This window comes from Diadema setosum, chromosome 8 (assembly GCF_964275005.1).
Source record: "Diadema setosum chromosome 8, eeDiaSeto1, whole genome shotgun sequence".
Taxonomy (NCBI): Eukaryota; Metazoa; Echinodermata; class Echinoidea; order Diadematoida; family Diadematidae; genus Diadema; species Diadema setosum.
This window is the reverse complement of record NC_092692.1, coordinates 10144551-10169123: the sequence shown is the minus strand read 5'-3', so window position 1 is coordinate 10169123 and position 24573 is coordinate 10144551. Positions and strand designations below refer to the sequence as shown.

Here is a 24573-nt window from a genome sequence, read left to right as displayed (position 1 = left end):
TGAACGTTTACAGATGAGCCACAGAAAAAAAAAGTAAACCGATTATACAAAAAGTCGTTAGCAGCAACAGATTAGAATATGGATGAGACACAAATATTTCAACAATATCAAAATCACCATGATTTTTAAACCTATTGACAGCTAAAAGAAAAACAAAAATTAAACACTTAAGATACAAAGTCATGGCATCGGCAATTAGAAATATCTATGAGTCACAAACAATCTTATATCAAAATCATACAATCTGGATCTATTGGCAGATCTTACATGTATGCATTTGTCTTATCCAGGGTCAGAATTGTTGTAGTAGTAGATATTTTTTTTGTCTTTTTTTTAAAACAAAATCACTGAAAATCTGCTACATTGATGAGGCCTGCAAAAATAATTACCGAGTGACATGATACTATGAAATCTGAAATTGAAAGTCAGCTCCAACACCATGCTATTGACACACACACAGGTTAGCAAAGAAATGGAGAATACTTACAGCAGGTACATGTACAATCAAATTCAGTCAGTTACACAGTCGAGCACGGCCAATGCGACTCACAACACACGCATCAACTTGGCACCGGGCAACAACTCCCCCTCGCAACGTCTTGGCGTTTTACGTTTCAGTGCGAGTATTTTTTTTTCCTTCTCTCTCTCTATTTCTCCTCCACTTTCTATGCAGCGGTGAACCATGAGCAAACTACATAATTCCCATCCTATCAACGTTAATTATGCTAATCGCCGAAACACTAGGGCTAGATTTACTTCCCCCCTCTATTGTTAAAAAGCGCCGTGCCACTCGGTTAATGCACCACTGACATCATCCATACACATGGTTCACGCAACTCCCGTACTCGGTGACGAGGGGGAAAAAAAAAAGTCGTTTTTGTTTGGCCCGCTTCCAAGTATACCATGCATAATGCTAGGAACACGGTTGAGCTAGGGAAAGAGGATGCCAGGAAAAGACAAGGAAAAGTTACCAAAAGAGGACGGAAGGACTCCCCTCATCAAAATGGAAGACCCTCCTCTGTGCACTCGGCACAAAAAGAAAAAAAAAAGTATGTGAGAACACATTGGCATGCATGTGTGTGCGTATGTGTGTGTGTGTGTGTGTGTGTGTGTGTGTGTGTCATGGCACAAAATTGCCCATTTCAGCCAGATGAATGCTGTAGACATGTGTAATGAGAAATCAAGAGAGAGAGAGCACAAGCGCAGCTCCAGGATTTACGACAGGAAGGACAATATTAGAGGAGAGAAAAGACCCCCACGGTGGTTGCGTACATGACGGCCGATCTCACAGTCACGCTCGCGGCTCAAGCCCGCCAGATTTTCACAAGACGAGACAGATTATTGTCAATCGCGGTGAGAGCGAGCTCCCCGAGATATACACTCTTCCCTTTGCTCATCCCCGATCTCAAACCGCCTGATGAGATCAAAAGTTTTTTATCGATCCCTCAAACTCCCCAAGCATCTCTCGTAAAAAACAAGATCACATTCCTCCGCACACTCACGCAGGCCCGGTCATTCGCGGACCTGTCAGGGTGTTGTATCATGAATTGCACCCCTATTACTAAACTGCATCAGTTTACCACCCTATACTGAATATTAGGACAATCTTTACTACCAGTGGTTAATCCTCTGTATAAAAATAAAGTCCAATGTATTAACCATCACATTTGAATGGTCACCATTTCACTCAGGAATGCCATCTTATCAAGATCTGAAATAAGTTATTGCTTTATTAAGTCTAAAAATGCATCAGATTAACAGTAAAAAAAGAAAAAACACACACATAAAAAACTTCACTTAAATTTTATATTGAGAGAACATTCACATGTATATGATGGTGAAATGTCTTGTTTGAAAGTTTGAAAAAAAAGTCAACCGTACCTGAAAGGCAACCCATTTTATTCCCAGCAGTAAAGCGATCATTCCAAGACCATTCCAGAAGCAAAGGTTCTCCGAATGCACCAAACTGGGTTTCTATGACTGATCAGTTTAACAAACTGTGCAGGTGCTTACGAATATCAATAGTACATCATATTTGTAAGCATAGGTACATGTATTTTAACTTTTTTTTGTCATTGTCTGGACTTTTCCTTGGTTGATGTTGTTGTTGTTGTTCCTCAATCCTGTTACTTTATGACAGTACTCCATGATCTAAAAGGAAAATTGATCTCATTCTTCAAAGTGTAATGACTCCGATGACCTGTCTTTGCATGTAATGATACTCTCCACAACACTAATTTTTATCATCACTGAAGTCAATGTGTTTGTGTGTGTGTGTGCGTGTGTATGCGTGTGTATGTGTGTTTGTGTGTGATAAAGTGAGACCACTTAAGTCCCCTGTTAATCCCCTTATTGGTCCAACTGGCCTCGGACTAATACATGACAGATCACATGCCTAACAGCGGCGGCGGCAGCTAGGTCGCACCGGGCAAACACAAACAGTCCTCTAGCTGCACCGACCGGACCCGCTAAGGCACCGCGCGGGACCGCAGCCCGGCAGTGGGTCCCGGCAATAGCTGTGCGAGAAAAAAAGGGGTGTGGTGGGGGACATGATGTCATATGATTGGCGGGAGATCATCCACATTTCCTGTTTAACACCAATCCACCCCCTCACCAACAAATTCCCATCCCATAACCCCCCTCCATCATCCCCCCACCCATCTCACCCTCCCCTTCCTACAGTCATGTTTGCATTTCCATGGTAATTGTATTGGGCAGGGTGTGTTGCTATTAATCATGACGTATAATCTCATGTTGACACCAGAGTTGCATGCACCGCTTCGCAGGTGTTCCTTCTAAACCACAACAAAAATGGTACACCGATTTAGAGGTAAAGAAGATCTCACAAAACATTTACAACTTACTTTTTGCCTTTGGACTTTTAGGGGTAAGGAATAAAATTTTCATGTAATCATGTAATCATCACACAAAAGAATATATAGGGCTCAACATTAGTGGTGACCACTAAAAATTGAAGTTGGGCTGTGAAATTTCCAAAAAAGTTTATCTTTTGGTGGCCCAATAGAGCGACTACAAAATGTACAATTTGGATTGTCATGTTTCTTTTTATTTGGGGCCAATACATTTTTTTTTGTCACCAAAATTTCAGATCTAAAGATATTTATGTGTATATCGACTGAAGGTTCTGCTATTACCTAATCTTATTTATACAAAGAGTTGACTGTTAATACCACCTGACAGCCAGCTCCTTCAAGATGATAGCAATAAACTTGAAAATCAAAGTGCACTTAAGTACTCAATGTTAGAATATAGGCTTTAAAAAAAAGATAACTACCAGGTACTCCCTTTACAAGAGTCTTCAAGTCAATAACAAGTGATCAGAGCTCTTCAAAACCACAGTGATACACTTGAACCTTTAATGGAAATTTTTTTGCAAAAAAAAAAAATGTCTTGTCTGACAAATATGTTGATGTTTGGCGGAAGGTTCCAGGATGAAGAGTTCATTAAAAGTGATTCACACAAGAAAAGACCACAAGCCACTTCATTTGCCACAATATTGTCACTATCAACTCCTTGGTTAATTGCCGGCTTTGTGGCAATGTGCCTATGTGCAGTGAACATGATTTTCTTTATCATCTCTGTACTAATTGAAAGCACAATTAATTTCTCCTCTTCTTTATGGGGGTGGGGTCTTCTTTTTTTAAGTGTACAAAAAGCGCACATACAGTGTACTTGAATAGTGAATTAAATGCCATGATTTACCACATATATATGGGCATTAAGGTGTGAATTTTCTTCGATTTGTCTCCCTCTAACAAGGGAGACAAATTGAAGAAAATTCACGCCTCAACCTTCACCCCTCAACTTAATATTCTCTTGCTTTCATATATTGGCATTGTCAGAAAGAATTTGAATTTTGTCAATATGAGGAGATATGACTTTTCAGAACTAATTTCATGCATGTCACTTTAAGAAACCCAGAGAAAGGAACAGGGGACATGACTGGAAAGGAATGTGATAAAGGTGATGACTTTTGACAAGTTGAAGTGCTCAAAGAGACTTGGGCAAAGTTTTGTGCGTTCAGCTGAGAGTTGTTTGAAGCACTTGCAGAATTTCTGCACACATCCACCATGCCTACAGTGCGTATTACCAACACAAAAGCTTACCTTGTGAAAGCATGCCAGAAAGTTCATTGACTTTCCGGGTAGTGCAGCTTTCGACAAAGGTCAACTTTTTGGCTCGCGTACACGTAGGAACCCGCAAATCAGACGTTGCTACAGTGTCGCAATTTAGAAATGGGGGAAGGAAAAAATATCAGTACTCAAAAGAAAAGAAGTACATTCTCAACCTTTGTTTCGGCTTGTCAGACACAATTAGCAAAACATTGTATAGACCACGCTAATTGTAAACCACTTACAAGCTGTTTTTTAATTCCTTGCTGATGGTACTGACTGCACTTTTTTTTTTCTCCCCTCACATTTCTCAGAAACACGTCTGAATCCACTCAAGGGAATGTGGTGTGTAAAATGCTCCAACCGACACATGCAGGCTCTCGGGTGCTCTTATAGATCATGCCAAATTACTTCGGAAGGCATTTCTACTCAGAGTGGCATTTCAATACTCAATCAAAGCTTAATCAAATTACCTGAGCAAAATTTATGTAATTTTAGATATTATGAATGAATCAAAAATCAAAAGTTCATTTGCCTCTTGCTATTGTAGACATCCTGAAAGGGGGTCCATCACCAAATATATAATTATGTAAATATATAACATTATAATTCATGATATGTTTGTGAAGTCTATTAGTGTGTAGTCTTGAATTTACCAGATGTCTTTAACTGCCTTATATCCAAGGATGCCAACTGTGTAAACAGCATTACAGGATTCTGAGGGCTGATAAGGTGTGTTTTGGTAGAAAAACAGTATTTTTACCTTTCCTGGAATAGACATACATGTGAACGTGATAAAAGAAAAACATTATTTTCCACAAAACTTGAAGTATTTTTGGCAAAAAAAAAACAAAAAAAAAACAGTACAAAATACTGAAGGAAGGTAACAGAATTTCTGTAAATCCTACTTGCTTAACTGCAATGAAGTTTCAAAAGACAATTTTCTCAAAACCGTTCAAGAGTATACTTTGGGAAAACACAGTGGGCATAATTCTATTGATAGCCTAGAAATAAAAATATACCATATTTTGCAAATCAAATCAACATTTGATGGCTTTACATTGGTTATAGTAATGATGAGTCATCATATGAAATACTGGTGTTTTAGCATGTCAAGTAATAAACAGATAATTTCACTGAATAACAATGTCTACATTTTAAAGGTGACTTCGAAAATCTTTCCATCACATTGTCATGTTAAAATACACTTTTGTTCAGATCAGAGAAATCATGGCATTTAATAGCTACCACAGAATGCCATATGAATGAAGAGATAGAAAGCATGTAATCTGACGGAAATGTATTCTAATATATACAATCGCCACCAGTTCAGATAGGTCCTAGTTGTCCTTGACTTGACTTTCACACAAGTACAGCGGATCAGATTAATTCTGATTGATCTTCTCTTTTGAGGTTAGTACTCTCTTTTTGGTTGTTGAATTTGCTTTTTCCTCTTTAAAAGATGGAGAACACAAAAGATCACATGCTTGGCCATTTAGAAGGGGGAAAAATTAATAAGAAGGGAAACCCACATGCAGAAAACAAATTGGTTTGCACAATGGATACCTTCCTCCCTATCATCCTGCCATTGGTGTGCACAGAGATAACGGAGGGATATTCATGTCGAGTTTCAATCTCCTCATCTCAGATGGCAGAGGAAGTTACTGCCTCTGTGGGAGATGCTCAAACTTTTAGCCAATAGTCTTTTATCTGCTACTATCTGTCTGTTTGTCCGTTTCTGGCTGTTTCTGATGAGAATATCTGTTCTCCACCCCCCCCCCCCCCCCATCAGCCCACCTGCTAGGGATGACTGGAAACGTCCGTATCATGGGGAGGTGTCGAATAAACGCCAGTGAAGGTTCGAGCACAGCGGGAAGGGATGAACTTCGGGAAAACCACACAGTAACACAATAATGACAATTTCCAGTCATGCGGGTCACAAGAGTGGCAATTATACAGTCAAGTTTTCATTCTTTTCCCCTTGCTGTTTTTGTTTTAAGTCTCTGAATCACAGTTCCTACTTCGGGTCACTGAAGACACTGAATCAAGTGTTTCAAAGGAGGTAAAATCACCAGAGGTAGACAACACGCTGGGCCTTTCTGAATGAAATACCTCAATGTCTTGACAGTTTCCATGACAACACACTGGGCAACTTTAATGAAATACTGCCATTATGATCATCTCCATGGTAACTATTTTGTCTCCTTCCGATATCATCACCTAAAATGTGCCCTACTCGGCCAGCAGATAACTCGAGTTTGAAAAGTTCATAAAGTTGGCAACAGAGAGGCTCTTGTGTCCTAGCTGGCGAGATTGGTGAAACAGGACTCTATCAAGATGGAACACACTCTGAGAGCTGGTTTTCCAGCTACAGCTATTAAGAAATTGTAAGGACTACATAAAACTACTTGGTACCCAATTTTAAGATGTAATGTGGGTGATTCATCTACCTCCAGCTGTGTCAAAGCGTGAGCTTTACAAATATTGTATCTTTAAGTGGAGTGTTGTGCTACATTTCATGAGACACAGTTTCGCACTACCATCTTTCTGTATAGTGTTTGTCTGAACCAATAAATGTGAGCTTGATAGCTCGGTGCTGTATTGAATTCAATTCTTCACTTTACATGAGTACATGTGACCCTTGGTTGTTTTTCCATGTTCTGTTGGGAGTAAACTAAGCTTGAAGTTGAACCTGAAAATAGGCAATTTTTCACTTTGATGACTTGCTTTCACCATTTTTTTTCCTTTGTCTTTTTACAGTTCAGACTTAAACAAGGGGTAAAGAGGTAAAAGTGGGATTAACATTACAGGATATCAGGCATGATGACTTTTGGTCTCATCCTATTCCGATAAAAGTTTTACAACATCCCATTTCGCTTACGGTACTCGATTCAAAGAGCACTGCACGAATGGTTTTCATTCATGGTGAGAGCATGACTTCAATCTATATGCACGTGGCATGGTTTTAGCAACTGCTCCCAGGGGTGAAGGAGACAAAGCAAAACTGTGAAAAGTGGCGACAGTGTATCTTCATACATATAGCACCCTCCCAGTCCCGCATGTGTCACTGCATGCGCGTTTCTTGCTCGACACGCTCCGCTGACAATGTTGTTGATGGGGGGACCCCCTCGACTCATTAAAATGTGCCCTGAAAACTGTACGGTTGGGACACTCTTCCGGATCAAAACCAAACACTTTTAGCTCATGAATGTTAAAAGGCGCTCACTCTTTGTACCCCTTTTTGAGTGGCATGGTGAAGAGAGAACAAAACACTTCTCCAAGTTCCAGTCGCTGGGCTTGGTCCCGAGAGCTTAGCCGGGTGGGTGATATGACCCTTTCACCACTTACAGATAGGTTTCACCCTCATATTAAAAAATTTGTGTGCTCACGTTTTTGAGTGTTTTGTGTTTTTTTGTGCTTTTTTTTTTGCAAAACTTTCGGTCTTTTCTGCAGCATGAGCTGAATTTCCTTTAATAAACTATGCATGAGATGTTTACAACTCTCTGATACATGTATGGGGGGGGGGCACTAGAAAGTTGCCCTGAAGACCAATTCTTTTTTTTTTTTTTTTTTTGCTTGTTAGCTGATGAAACCCCAGAAGTGGCACCAGAAATATAAACTGACCCCCCCATCCCCCACTCCCCCCCCCCCCCAACACTTTCAAAATCGTGGCATCGGCTGTGGAGAAAACATATTAAAATTCCCCCCACAATGGGTAAAGGCTCACTGGAATGCAACCTTGACGATGCACGTATAAAATACAAGAAATTATGCACGTATAAAGCAAATGAGTCATTTCATTGGATTCCTTGCAATCTTGTCAAAAAAAAAAGGAAACATGATTCGTGGATCTCTGCATCACTAATACTCTATTTCAAACAAAATTAAGTTTTCAGAAATTTAACGGAAATTTCTTTTCATTGCTATCATTTGAAAGAGTCCCATGACTGAGTGACATTATGAAAAGCTCATTCAAGAAGCCATCTGCTGAAGTAAGCAGTGAGTAACTTTTGATCACTCTTCTCAGAAAATGGGAACCATTTGAAGGTTCACAATGTTTTGATTTCCCACCCACTTCTATTCATCATTGGGTGCTTGATAGATGCTAAAGTGGAAAATATGTTTATAAACTTGATGGGTGATTACAAGGCATTGGACTTTTGATGACAGTTATTCCACATATTTCCTTGGTGCAGTGATTCAATGCACAATAGATTTTTTCTGTCACATGGATGATAATTTTTTTCTGTGGTACGAAATCTGCACAGCGTGTTTGGAAGTTGCATGCAATCTGAACTCAAGTATTCTTAAAATGAAGTTTTACAAGCATCACTCATACATTTAGTGCAGTTTATTTCATTGTACTAATATCCCATCTATTAACCCAATTATTCCTGTGGGAATTGCTGCAGAAATCATCATTGTGATCAACATTACTGTAAAACAAGGAATGTTTGCGTGCATATTAACTTTGTGAATTTTGCAGGAGCCAAAATTTGCGAAATTAGAATGCATGTGAAAGTTCTTAAATGTCTACTCTATATGCATTAGGCGCGGTCAGACTGGCAAAAGAATCAAGAAGTTTAACATCGCTATTTTTAAGATCTCAAACTTTTGCCAGTGTGACCACAAACTTCCCACAAAACTTCGAACTCGAACTAGGGATATTTCCCTCACCCCCATCAAACTTCTCGATCTGTTTGCGGGTGGTGTCTCTGAAGTGCGAGGCCATTGTCATGTACAGATGTGCATTGTTACATCACAATCACTAGCCGTCGAACAGCACACTCTTTCTTCTTTCTTGCGCACGCGTATCAATGACCCAAACTTCACGATCTTAAACTTTTCGATCTTTTGCCAGTCTGACCACGGCTATTGAATGTTAGAGGCAACTCGCGAAAATTTCATGCCACGCAAAATATCGTGTTTGGCAGTAAAATTGGTAACTCTAGAGTTCCATTGCATACCTCCTGTTAGAAAAAAGATGAAATGTGACTTTGCATCACAAAACCAACAAAAAGTCGCACTTCCTGATTATACTCGAGTGTTCAAAATAGGTAAAACAAGTCAACCCATTCAAATTTTAGATTTTCATATTTTCTGAAAGAGCAATGCTTAATTCTTCTACATTATTCTTAAGTTTGGGACCATAGAACGAATGGGAATTTGCATTTTCAGCAGTTTTTCTCAAACACTTATTTTGTAGAATAGTGTGATTATGCCTTTTGGTTTCTCAAAAGTCCTCTACACACTCTTCACTTTCAAGTAACTTTTGACAGGACGATGCTACTGCTTCGAATGTTGGTATCAGTAATGGATAGGATGTGTTAATTGACCATGCTCAATTTCAGTTTGAGTGATGCCTCATTTTAAAGCTTAAAGTGCGCTCTTTAAGAATCTGCCCCTAAACTTAAAGGACAAGTTCACCTTCATTAACATAAAGATTGAGAGAATGTAGCAATATTAGTAGAACACATCATTAAAGTTTGAGGAAAGTCGGGCATTCCGTTCAAAAGTTATGAATTTTTGAAGTTTTTGCGCAGTCACCGCTGGATGAAGATAGAAGACTACTGCAGTGTATGATGTCACATGCGTATAACAATATAAGGAAAATATAAAGAGAATTTCACAAAATGTCATTTTTTGAAAAAAGTACACATTCCCTTGACTCGTTACTGACATATGTTATGGGTAATATTATTCCCATTGCCTTTAGAAAGAGGCAAGTCAAGTGCTCTTTTATTATGCGAAAAAAGTGAAAATATGTTGAATTTTCTTTACATTTTCTTTATACTCTTGTACTCATATGACATCACGAGCCTTAGTAGTCTCCTCATCCAGCAGTTCCGACACAAAAATTTTAAAAATTCATAACTTTTGCATCGATTGTCCAATTTTCCTCAAACTTTCACTGATGTGTTCTACAAATATTGTTGCATTCTCTCAATCCCTGTGTTTATGAAGGTGAACTTGTCCTTTAAAAAAAAAAATGTCTAGTGACTTTTTGTTGGTTTTGTGATGCAGAGTCACAAATGGAACTGGCAAATTTCATCACAACTGCACAAATACAGGGGAAAAAAACATACAAATTTTGCCATCTTGAGACAGGAAAATCAACTTTAATCATCTTGATGCATTGCCGATTTGAGGATCAGTTTTTACATCAATACAATTCTGAGGCTTTTTATAAGTCTGAAACTGAAAAACTACAATGGTATATAACCAGATGGACGGCTCATATGAGAAAGTTCCAATTCTACCCTATGAAAAACTGGCAATGAATGATAAAACAATACAGCATCAAACAGCAAACAGGTGGTTAATTCTGGACCCTTGATGGAGTCAGAATCTCGTGTTCATCTCAGAGAAGGAAGTTCGGATGAAGACTGCACTCTTGACCTGCACTGAGATATGCTTCAGGCATTTTATGCTCATTTTGATTTCTTGTCTCTCCTGTTTCATTTTTGATTTATTTCCTTTCATCTCATTTCAGTTCATTCCATTTCACCGAAGAAAAAGAACAAGGAAGGCTGTAAAACTAGAAAAAAAAAAGAAGAAGAAGAAAATAGATCTTAAAGACAGACAAAAAGGAAGATCATTCTTCCTAGGAGCAATTTTGAGGGGTTAAGGCGGGACAGCCCACTATTTCCGATTGGTAGCAGCACTACTGCCGCTGCGCTCAGTCACAAGCACGATTTGAAACAAGTTCCAGTTGCAATGGATTTTTGAGGATGACTAGAAATTCTTGATTTCACTTGTGGACGCGTCTCTGGTAGATCGGAGGCGACGATGACTGGCTTTGTTGAGAGATGTGCCAAGTTGCAAGCCAAAATACGAAACCGAAACAAATCCAGGATAACATCTCTGTCACAATCTTTCCCTCCGTTTCCCTTCATTCTCATTCTTTCTCCCTTTTTTACGCATTTGACTCTAATCCCACCTCCCCCTCCAGCAACATCCGCGCCACGTTGATCAGAGTTGCACACAAATTAATCTCACATTTTGAAACGTTCAGAGCGGATTGCGCGATAGAGTCGCGAGATTAATGCTTGATGCGAAAAGCCTGACACCAGAAGTGTGAATAAGTTCCTACCAGTGGATGGGCCATATCCCGTGCCTTTGTTCTGCGAGGGCGATATCAATCAAAATCGCCCCACCTCCAGGAAATCCAAGGGAACGGGCACGATGATGGGATGCATCTTGGTGAAATTCGCAGCACGTGTGGAGGGTGCTCATGCCAAGGCGTTCAGTTCACTACCCCCAGACCCTGTGTCTGTAAACGCTGCATCATTCTGCTACAGTTACTGATCAAAGCATTGTACTGGTCATCTCAATGAAAGGACAGAGTTGGATTTTGACAGGACATCACTTAAGTGATTATCTGACCATTTACATAATACAAGGTCTTGTCATCCCTGTGACGTTATGAAACTGTGCCTCTTGCTTGAAAGTTCTCAACATGAATCGAGGAAGGAACAAATATCAGGAAGATTGTATACTAAAGTCTTACAGTCTATAGATATAAACTACAGGATATAGATGCTAAGCATCTTTTAATATCACTGTTGTCTTTAAACTCTTCTTGTACTGCATCTGCCATAGTGATTTAGGAATGTACCTTCAAGGGAGTAGGGCCTTTATGATTTTCTTTAGACCTCAAAATTCTACATATGATTAGAGCATAATACTAGTAGTTTTTTTTATTTTTTATTTTTGATATGCACAGATTCTTTTGGGGTTGATCAACCTCAAGATATTTCATAATGCAGAGACTGAAGGTTAGAAAAACCTATTATAGAATGGGCTTTAGAATCTCTGTAATCTGATTGGTCAATTGTCATGCATTGATTTTTACTGATCCACACTGAGCCATGCGTCCAATAAAATCTGAACATATGACCATACATCCAGTAAAATCCGAATGCATGGTTCAAGTCTTGTATAGTGTTGTAGGTGTACCAGATGCATGATAGGGCAAATGGTTGTATTTCATGAATTTACGGGCTCATTTTATAACACAAATGATGCACAGGCCTATTTCGTGGATCAGTGAGAATTGGATGCTCTCATTTAACTTTGGAAGGGTCTAATACCCACGAGCGCAACGAGTGGGTTTAAACAATTCCAAAGTTAAACTTGCGCAGCCAATTCTCACCGATCCACTCTAAACCTGTGCATCATTTGTATACTAGCACACTTTAGCTGAACTCACTCTAACCTTACAAAAAGGGGGTGAAGTACATCATAAAATGGTCTGTACATTTTCCAAATTTTTTGTGCTGCAAATTTCATGTCCTCTTGCCCAAAACACACTGTGATGAGGAGGTTTATGCCACTTGCCTACACCATAAAAGCCCATGTCACTTGACCACGCCCTTTAACAGCAGAGTTTGCTAGTGATAAATTCATGGCTGCACCAACGGTCGGCACGGTTGCTCTCTACGTATCATGTAGACTCTTGAGTTGGCAACAATAATCCCATGGCGTTTACGTCGTTCTGCCTACTGCGCCTCTGCTGTCATAGTGATATTTCAAAGTCATTACCACTGTAAGTAAAGAATATAAACCTAGGAAAATAACATAACACAGCTCATTTACAAAATTAGAAATATACTTATCCAAGAAGGATCCCTTCAAAAGAATTGTCTTACAAAATGTTCAAATTGTTGCAATCATTTCTAGGATTTAGCAACTACTTAAAGAAAAACTCCTCTCCTCATAAAAACATCATTACTAAATCATTAAAATTCTAGAATAAGTCAATATGGATAAATTACTAATTTCCTTAAAAATTCAGTTAGAACAAAAAAAATTGCAAAAGATTTTTTTTTTTTTGGTGCAAATAAATGATAGAGCTGTACAGGCTACAATCATATAGTCACTCTGTAGAGATTTTACAATGTAGACTATACCCCGCGGTTGGCTTTACCCCGTAGAGAAGTAACCATGTTGCAACTATTCCCTTTAGAGACTATATATGCTCTGTAGAGACAACACCGTTTATAGACTATGCCCTCTAGTTACTATATCCTGCAGACTATACTATAATTATGTAGAGACTATACTCTGTAGATTATAGAAGACTTTACCCTGTGGACTTGAATTTGCACAGACTATACCCTTTACATACTATACCCTGCAGAGACTATTCCCTTCAATACTATGCCCTGTAGACCAACACTGTGAAGATTTTACCCTGTAGACTACACCGTGTAGACTATTCCCAGTATATCGTACTCTACAGACGATGCTACGTACAGTCTTTCCTATCCTGTAGGCTATACCCTCTAGACTATATCCAGAGGACTATACCCTCTTTCAAAAACCTTCAGGAGACTACATCTTGAACTGTTTACCTTGTTTAGAGATTATCAAACGCAATTCATTAAGGGTTGTTTTTCATTCTCAGCTTGTACAAAATGACATGACCTTGTTAAATGACTGGTTAGGATCAAATACCACATGACAATTAACATACAATCCATCCTTTAAAACAATGACATACACCGGCAGTTGCTCGTATTTTGCACGAGGTCGCTGAACACTACAAACAAATTCTCGATCTTCGTGAGATTAACTCGGCCATCAACCACAGTTACACCACACAGCCCGAGAGTGACAAGATATTTTGACTCTTGGCGGAAAAGGGAGTGGGCACGGGGCAAAGCTGTTTGTCTTTAGCGTACCAGGGAATCGGCATCCGCTGTGGAAAAATTCTGATGTGAACGTGAGTAATAACTCTAAAGGATTTTCCTTTCTTATGTGTGTATTCTTGTGTGTGTGTGTGTGTGTGTGCGTGTGTGCCTGTTTGTTTACAGACAGCAAATATGTTTTCCATCTCTGACATCTTTATTACATTGTGTGAGACTAGTCTGTGGAAACAGCCAGCCTCTCCCAAAACTCATAAAAAAGAAAAATACAATCAATCTCTTCTTCTTCTTCTTCGATCTTCTTCTACTTCGATCTTCTTCTTCGATCTTCTTCTTCTTCTTCTTCTTCTTCTTTCTCTACTTAGCCAGACAGCATTATGCAAAAAAAAAAAAGAGAAGAATGCCTTTAAGAATGTTGGAATGGTGCTTGCAGTAAGAGCAAGATTTTTTTTTCAGTGATTTCTCATGCAAATCTGCATTCCTTGCACAAGTCTGCCCATGATATGGTGATAACAAAATGGTACTTTCTGATTTTTTTTAAAAGTATTTAATACAAATTGCTCTTCAACGTACAGGGAGAAAGAAAAGTAAGGATGAGAAAGACGCTGAAACAGAATTTGGAGAACATGACACCTCAATGGGTCAAATGATGGGCCATGTGCCTGAAAAATCCTCCAAAACTCCCTCTCCACAGACCCCCAATTTCCCTGACAGAAGACGCCAATCTTAGTGGGTGGGGCTGTGATAATTTGACATTTCCCAGGGCTGTGCCAGCACCTGGCATCGACTGACTGCTGGTGGAGAAAGAGACAACTGGACAGACGGACAGACATGAGAGTATGTACATCCATCAAGTACAGCTGACAGACACACAAACAGGATAAGGAATGGATATTGGGAGTGGGTGGTGTGGAAGGAGGCACACATGTTGGAGTGGAAAAGATACACACAAAATTTATAGAATATCATAGCAACCTTAAAAGCTTATTTTCATTTTCATACTCTTGTCACACCTTGCACTCACACATTCTCTCTGAAATGCAGCATTCTCAAAGATTCTAACATCAAGATCCATTTGCAGACCTATTCAAACCTTTGCAGAACAACATCGGCAATAAAACACACCCATATAGCAGGTTTGATATAACATCCAATTGCCCATTTGCTCAGCACAGCTACAGCTCATTGTCCTGCAAGTGGTAAGAATGGGCTCTTATCCATTTTGAGGGTACTGTACATGTATATGCCATGGGAGAAACATCTATTGCAAAGCCCTGACAAGGTCTTGAGAAAATTACTATTCTCACGCACTAGCGTCTGTCCATCTTGGTACAACAACATCAACCACAAAAAATCCCTCAGCATCTCCAGTTACTTGATCGTTAATTTGTGGAGTCTTTATCTGATAAGTGACAGTAATTTGAATTCATGTGCCCCCCAAAATGAAGCAGTGCTCCAGGGTTACCAGGAAGAGGAGAAAGACGAAAAAGTTCCAAGAGCGAGCCTAGCCTCTTTAAAACTTTGGGTGAGTGGGAAACTTATCATGTGTGTCACTTCGGGACCAGGGGAGTGGGTAAAGGGGCACACATTTGAGGGTGACAGCGCCAGGAATTGGGTGTTAGAAAACTCGTTACGGGGCGGAAGGGCAAATTGTTCAAATGTCGCTTCCGCGGCTGGAAATTTCTCCTCCAACAGCCCCGGTTGGGAGGGCAAAGGGAGGAAACTGCTAAATTGTATTTCAGCGCCAGCTCCCTCCACACGCCAAGTTTTTTGGGGGTCCCCATCTGTGTCGGCAAAGTAATAGATGTTGACTGGGAAAAATTCACGAACAATGTTTCTTCACAGACAGAGGCAGTACGAGGCGTCCCTTCAAGATGTGTAGCTTATTCTCACGTCATCGGCAATCATCAATTTTTATCCCCCTCTTGTCTATCTGTCTTGAATGCTTGAATGACCTCATGTTAAGAAGTTTGAAAGCTTCAGCAGATTTTAGTAATATAATACCCCTTTCAGTAACCCTCCTGGCTCCGGCCAGGCCCCAGCTAAGTCGTAAAATGTTGAGTTTATGAATGGGTCGGGCCAAAGTGGTCCGCGCCAGGCACAGACTATTTTGTTGCTGCTGCAGCCTAGCACCAGGCACAGGCCAGGCTCGTGCCTGGTGCTGATCGAAGAGTTTATGAACAGTAGCAGCGCCAGGCTCGGGGCCAAAATTCCTTGCATGGTCAAAGGCCACAATTACCTGGCCATGCCTCTGCTGGAGTGCACGTTCAGTTACCATGGTAGTTATCCCTACTGAGCGCAATTTTTATTGCTTGGCGTGAGCCAATTTAGCTCGGGCCAGGAGCTGGCCAAAAGTGCATGAGTTACTGAAAAGGGTATGATTTGCTATTAAAAACCCTGAACCTTAGCACTGAAAGGATGACAATGTATCAAAATACACTCATTCAGAAGATGATATTAACTCTCCATTTTTCTGTTGATAAATTCAGGAATATTTGAGCCAATAAAACAAGAAAAATCCTCTCTGTATAGTTAGGAAATTTAGAAGAAAAAAAATTGAGTATCAATTTCACACCAACCTCTTTCCAACTTACAAAATCTTTTGAGGATTCTGAGTTGCTTTTCTTCGCCCACATGCAGCACCCATTCAAAGGATCAAATTTGTGACAATACCTAGATCCTGTTTTTGGCTCATCTGACAGTTATTCTCTGGTGATATTACCATTGTTTGGAATATACCACGCTCACACACATTGGGGCAAATGGAAGTGCACAGTTTCAAACAAGCGCTGTTGAAAGCTCTTAATTTCTATGGACCAAGAACTGAGCCTTACAGAGAGAGAGAGACCCTTTTTGTTAAAGGACTACATTTCATTCCCTCTGATTTATATCTGTTGATCTGTATTACCAAGCAACCATGTATGTTGGAAAAAGGAACCAGTGGGACTCAAACCTGTCATCTACTGCTTTCCGAGCAGCGACACTACCACCAGGGTATCCCTGGTTGCCGGCAGTGACACGATGAATATTACAGATCAGCAGTTGCGATCTTAACAAATTTCATTTGTAGAGGGAGACAAATTGAAGAAACTCACACCTGAACATCAACATTAATGACATATAATGTAGAATCATCATTTTGGATTATATTAAGAAATTGTTAAGTTTTGAAAAAAAATTGTATTCTTTATATTAAAAATTGAGTAAGGAGAGATTTTAATACATGGGTCTTGTTATCACCCCACGGACGATATGCACTTCCTTGTGAAAGAGCTACTGACTATCAATGAACTTTATATAAACCTCAAAACGCTATTAGCAAGAATACTTTGGCACAATGAACTGAAAGATGTACGCTGGTAAAGGGATATCATTTGTACTGACCATGGATGTGGTTTGTCATTGAATTAGCACATGCTTGCATTACCACTGCCACGACCTATGATCTTGGCTCAGTTTATATACTTCAGGTTTATTCTTTGCCACATAGTAGAGTGGTGCTGATATCTGTAATCACTGTCTTGTGTTTTTCTTTTCTATGATTGGTCCGTTAGGACAAAAACATTGCATTCACAAAAGGGGTTACCCCATCAACATAAAACAAATGAATACATAAATAAAACAATGAATGATGGAATGGATGAATAAATAAGTCATGCATGAATTTAAAAAAACAACAACAGATAAACACTGTATATAAATACACAAATGAATGAATAAACAGAAGAAACATAGAATTAAAACTTGAACTCAACAAATGCCAGTAGACCATACAACTTAAAGGACAAGTTCACCTTCATAAACATAAGGATTGACAGAATGCAGCAATATTAGTAGAACACATCATTGACAGTTTGAGGAAAATTGGACAATCGATGCAAAAGTTATGAATTTTTAAAATTTTTGTGTTGGAACCACTGGATGAAGAGACTACTAAGGCTCGTGATGTCACATGAGTACAACAGTATAAAGAAAATGTAAAGAAAATTCAACATATTTTTACTTTTTTCACATAATAAAAGAGCACTTGACTTCCCTCTTTCTAAAGGCAATGGGAATAATATTACCCATCAAAAGATGAAATTTTGTGAAATTCTCTTTATATTTTCCTTATATTATTGTACGCATGTGACATCATACACTGCAGTAGTCTTCTCATCCAGCGGTGACTGCACACAAACTTCAAAAATTCATAACTTTTGAACGGACTGTCTGATTTTCCTCAATCTTTCAATGATGTGTTCTACTAATATTGCTACATTCTCTCAATCCTTATGTTAATGAAGGTGAACTTGTCCTTTAACTCCTGGAACACTTCCCTTTATGCACTGCTCCCCCATTTCTGAAACGTATGTAATTCCCTGTGGTTTGGCTTGGCATTTGTCAGCCAACCTAACCAGATGTCATTGACTTGGCATTCCTTATTCTTTTAAATGAATTTCCTTATTGATTATAGCATTGTTGGTACTTTAAAGTGAAGGGTTTAAAACAAGGCTATGGTATTCTAAAAACAGGTGGCGAGACCCAACAAATGAAGCAACCATGGAAGGGCGCCCTCTCCTGTCTGCACGGTGGCAATCTTGAAGCAATCCAGGGTGGAGAACTCACTGGCTGGCTTGGTTAGCCACACAGGTGAGGTAAAATGGCCAAGTCATGTGGATGCTAGGCACAAACTCCCTACCCCTCCCTCACACTCATTTCCTGTTTAGAAAAAAAAAATATTAAAAACACCTTTTTCATTGTCATGCCGAGACCACATGAACAAACAAGAAAACATACCACAGCCGCATCGAGAATTCATCCCCGAGCATTTGCCGAAAAGCTTCATAAGATATGAAATCACTGCTCGCCACAAGATCCCGCCTAGAGCTCAGCACGGCAAATAGCTCTCATATGTGTAGAGGTGGGACATAAACATTCAAACACTTGTTCCAGGTTTAACGTCATGTGTTCTCTGAACATGTTTCCGTCACATCAAAATAGGTCTTCTGGTGAATTGTGGGAATTAAGTGACAGGAAGCGGGAGACGGGAAAAAAAATACAGGAATATGAGGAGGAACTCTTCACTTTGCTGTTTTCATTGGTGAGGGCGGTAATCGCACGATGAATCGAAATCTGCAAAGTCATGTTCTCATTTGAAGATTTATGATTAAATGGTGGACTTAATCAACAAACAAGAGGTCAGCTACAGTGTATGGTCTTCATGACCACAATCTGGTGGTAAGTATGCAAAGGAGAGTTCAAGTACATATTGTATTTTGTTCATTTTTTTTTTTTTGGGGGGGGGGGGGGAGCAGGGCGGGGTAAGTGTCACCTGAGGCTCCGCCCTGCTGTCCTCTGAAGATTACTCCAGACTTAGCAGAATATCAACACAATAACAAATATGCATGATATACATGCATTGTACCAGTAAACACATACTACAGCATACATTATGTGGAGCCACATATAAAAATGCATAAACACACACACACATATCAAAAGAAAAAAATAAAAACATGAACTCACACACAGGTATATACACTGACAAACACATGTACACACACTTGCAACTGCATACAAACATCTACACTATATACACAATACATTCAAAACATACACACGTACACACGTACCTGTACACATGTATACATATGAATGTACACACTGTCCCATATATATAAGATACATATAAATGCATATAACCACACATAAACACACATGCGCATACACACACAAACACAAAAACACTCCTACACTCTACTCACATTCCAAAAATATTAACATGGATTCACAATAAGCTCACTCAAAAATGTGAAAAATCTTATGCCTCTGATGGCAGTAACAGGTTGTGGTAATAAAATGTCATTGTTCGTCACACATATCAAAGAGGAGTAATCATACTGATATGGTGTCAAGTTGCCCTATTCTATACTTCATCTGTTATGACTATACCAACATTGAATCCATTCTTCTTCTTTCTTTTTTTTTTTAAGATTCAGTAATACTGCTAGCAAAGTAACCTGCTGAAGCAAAGGGTACTGAACAGATTATGAAAAAGTTTCATGCATAATACATACTGTATGCCCTTATAACTGTAACATCCCTAACTTAGGTTTTAATTTGGCCGCAATACCACAAACATTCACTACAGTATCAGATTAGAAGTATCAAACACCACATTCTAATGCTATTTTCTAAAGTGGTAAAGATGCATGTCTTTGAAGAACACATGATAAATAATTATTGTCTTTTTCTTTCCCTGCATTCTTAATCATCATCACACACAAGTGATGACATGGAGGCTCAGTGGTATGATGCATGAATCTCTTTGAATTGAAGGTCCTGGGTTCAATATCCAGTGGAGTGCCTATGTCCTTGCACAAATCATTCTTTTGCTCATGATCTCCCTCCTCTCAACCAAGATGTACAGATGGGTACCTTGGTGATGCTAAAGTGATAATGATGGGAAGACCCTTTAGTAGAGGCAACACTGGAAGGACTACCTTACATAAACAAGGCCAACCCTACATAAACAAGGCCAAGACCTAGAAAAATCACTAAGGTGTTTTTCAAATCATCAAAATCTGTTCATTAGGAGAGTAGCATAACATGATAATGTTTTGCTACAGTACCTTTCGATACCTGGCACATTAACACAACTGATTTCTCTTTTGCTCCTCCCCCTAGCAACTTGCCACGCCTCCATGTCTCCGCCCCCATCCTTCAATGCAAAGAATAGTTGTGTAAGACCACTTGGGACCGCATATTCATATCACCACGCAACTGGAACAATTTCCGCAGGCAATTTTGACGGGCAACTGCCTGCCTGTCTTCTTTCACAAATGACAGAAATGGGGGGGGGGGGTAAAAAAATACTGTCAGGTCTAATCACCAAGTCAGCAACCACTGGCAGTCTTCAAAGTCATTCAAAACAAACAAAACAAAATGCTTACACCATTCTTCAAAGCCAATCTTTCTCACCAGAGTGGGGAATGCAGTACAATTACGTGCAATGATGGGGGTGATGTGCTCTCTGCGATAAGGAGACGTGTCAGATCATATTAAGTGGGCCAGGACAAGCCTATGAGACTTCTGGCCTTCCCTCATAATTGTGGAGAAACCCTACACTTGAGAGGAGGGGGTGGAAGGGGGGGGGGGAGAAAGAAAAAGTGCAAGCCCACGTCTCCGGGGAGCGAAGAAGACAGCACATCAGGTCATAACAACTCCCCAACCTTGACTTTTGGTTTCAGCTTCAAGATTTTAATTGACATCTCTCTCTCTTTTTCTCTCATTCCCCCCCCCCCCCATCCCCTCTTTTGATCTTCTCGTTAGTTTGATAATGAGTTAGAGCTCCTTGTGGTCCCTGAGAAAAAAGATTATGGTATCCTTTTATGTCTTCAGAGCAGACGACCAAGGCTAATCCAGGGCAGTGGTAAAGAGCTAAGATTCATACAGGTTAAAGCACTGATTGATGACACAAAGACTGCGGCTCTCAAGCTCCTCTACAAAATAAAATGTCGTGTATAAGCTGTTATTTTTGCGTACAGATATTTTTTGTGAATGAGGAGGTCACAGACATTTTGGTGAGATGTTGTTTTTGCGATATGACACCCTGGCTATCATTAGTGCACTGATGCCTGTCAGTTCAAGACATCTTTTTCGCATGTTGTTAAATTTGCAGTCCAACAGTGATTCGCGAAATTCACGAAAATTAAACCCTCACAAAAGTAACAGCTTACAGTTCCAAGTTAAATCTAGCCTAGTTGGAGAGGAATGTTAGAATGATAAAATGCCCCCCAAATTTCCTCAATCATTAGGATTGGTGGTCACAACCGATATCGCTGCACAGTGAATACATGTAAAAGTCAAGATAGGGCTTCAGATCTTTCTGATTTCAAGTCACATTGTTACAAAACTTCTGGCATTCTGCGTGTCTTGCCTCATTTAACTCTGTTCATCACAGTCAACTTGATTGTTGTTCAGAAATGCAGTTCAATTGCACCATCCCTCCCCCTCCCCCCCCCCCATCATGTCCAGTAGACATCCTGCCATTGGATTATTCTTCTTCTTCTTCTTTAGAAGTGCATCCTTCATAGTTGAAGATCAGTGCATTGCAACTTGAGTGTCGGTTATTGAAATATGCTCTAATTACATATGTATGTATGGTTGCTTTCCTATTGTATTTACAGAACTGAGAAAATGAGATTGCAGTCATTTCACCATGATGCAAATTACCAAGAGAGTCTTTGGATGGGAGGAAGTCCCGTGGACCTTAATATCTGGGTGAAAAAAAAAAGGATGGTATTTGACAGTATAACATAATAAAACCAACCCCACAGTTTGATATAACAGGTAGTTATGGGATTTTTTTTAACTACAGTGGAAAATCAGTATAACGAGATTCTTGGGACCAAGACACTTCGTTCTTCATTATAGCAGATATTTTTCTATATCAGTACTAAATAAACAATAAAAAATGAAGGAAACAAATTCATTGGGACCCAAGAAATTACATGTAGTTTGTTATATAAGGGAGTTTGTTATATATCAGATCTCTTTATATCAAGTTTCCACGGTCTCAATTTCCTATCACGTTCGTCACTCACTGTTCATCACCTTGGTACTGGACGAACAGAATTCAACCCAATTCACATGTCGCAAACTCTGATCACGGCACCTGTAGGAAAAAAACTTTTTTGTGGATTGCATAAAGTCTGTCATATTCAGGCAAATGCAAGACTACTTGTTGATTTAATGCAATGATGAGCTACAGTTCCTTTTCAAAATACCCTTCCCTAATCTTTGCTACTTCAGACCCTTGGAATGCTGAAGAATAAACGCAGAGTGTAAATCATGGGGAGGCTTGAACCATGACAATATACTAAACAGTATCAGCCACAGTCACCTTAAAAAAAAAGACTGGTCTGCCAGTAAAAATAAGGGTCTCTGAAAATTTTGCAACTGAGATGAACTATTACAACCACAGGATTGCACTATTTTCCCAAAATTCTGCTAGTATGAAAAGTTGGGAAATGACTTGTGACCGCCAAGGACGTTTGGGACTTATCTGATAAACTGCGCATGTTCATACACACACACACAAAGTCGACTGTCGTAAATCTTCTGCATCATATCATCATATCAATGGCATCTGTGCAAACAATCTGCACGAGATTAAGGCACATCAGTCAGCAACTGAGTTCTACAAATCAGATTTCAACCCGCAAATCATAACTAGGAGTTGCCCGACTGTCACAATGTCAAACGCCATTAGCAGCCCAGTAGCACAAGCTGTGTCACGCAAAGACATCTGTCAGCCATACGACACACGGATCGTCCAGGTCACAGCGAGCATGCACTTTTTTCTCCAGGCCCTGATACAAGCATGTCCACCAAAGCACAATTTACATATCTAGCCACAGAACACAAATTTCAATCATTTGGTCCTTTATATCATTTTTATTAGCATTTTTTTTAACCTTTTTTACGTACCAATGTTTCAAAAAGGTAGAAAGAAAAAAAATCTTTCAAAGAGGTTCTTTCCTCAAATTCACAAAATTCTTCTGTTGAGATGTTTTCATTGCAACTGGTCGATGTAGGGCAATTTGTAAATAAGTTGCACAGATTCTTTGTTGTTAATACATATCTGTTTGTGCCACTTGCAACATTTTCAGAGACCTTAATATATCTGTTTTAACTTCCAACATTTTCAGAGACCCTTAATTTCTAGATTTTCAACAGATTCTTGCATTGCCGAGCCATTTTTGAGAACATTAAACATCCAGTTTCTCTCTTTAGTTTGCATTTTTTAATTCAATTTCTATCTGATATTGTGTGGATTTGATGAATCAAATATCCATCTCCAATATCTTTTTTCAAACATGAGATATCCAGTGATATTAAGAGGTGCAAATTTAATAAGAACCTTTTGCAGTAAAATTGACCCATGACCACACAAAAAACCCAACAAAACAACAACAACAAAAGACAAGATAAAGACTGCCACCACATACAATGTATACTGCATTCATGCAAAGTTAAGGGTATCCAATTCAAATACATATGTACACGCACGCACATGCATGTAGGCACACAGGCACGCATGCACACACATAGACACACACACACATAAACATAGTATGCACATATGCACACATCAACACAAACACACATGCATTCTCTTGGGTATTAACACAAATCTGTTTAACAAAACAAAAAATCATAAGGACACGGTGACTTCATACCAAGACTCTAAAAACACTGCCAAATCTTTTAACGAAAATCTTTCACACAAATTGCAGATGACACGGTCCTCGGGGACGGGAGATAAGCCATGGAACTGCCGAGGGTCTCGCACCCCTAAGGACTGGACTTTAGAGGGACTCGTGTGGATGGGTAAGGATTGGTTAATCCTGCGTGGTCTTGGAGGACCGGTACTGGTACGCCGCCTCAAATTACCTTCAACGTTGTCACCCTCCTGTCTCACGAGAGAGAGAAAGAGACATCTCCAAGATTCCTCTAGATGGTGCTCTTTTTTTTCCCCTTTTTTTCTATTTTTTTTTAGGGGGGGGGGTCAAACACGTCTCCCTTCTAAAATCTCTTGAGTTTACCACCATGCAACAGTCCTCTCTTTTCTTTAATGATTACTGTGTCATCATAATCAAGGTCCCACTGCATGTTACTACATGAATGATAAAACAACTATTCAACAATCCAGCCCAACTTGAACCCCTTCATTATTATTATATTGTTTTGTTTGGTTTTTTTTTGTGTGTGTGTGTGCGTTTTGTGTTTTTTTGTGTGTGTTT

At 39.4% G+C, this 24573-nt stretch overlaps 1 protein-coding gene across 1 annotated transcript in view; it reads right to left on the bottom strand.

Moving 5' to 3' along the window:
- Positions 1 to 24573, bottom strand: part of LOC140231414 (E3 ubiquitin-protein ligase TRAF7-like) — a 92321-nt gene that overhangs the window by 57838 nt on the left and 9910 nt on the right. The window lies entirely within an intron of this gene.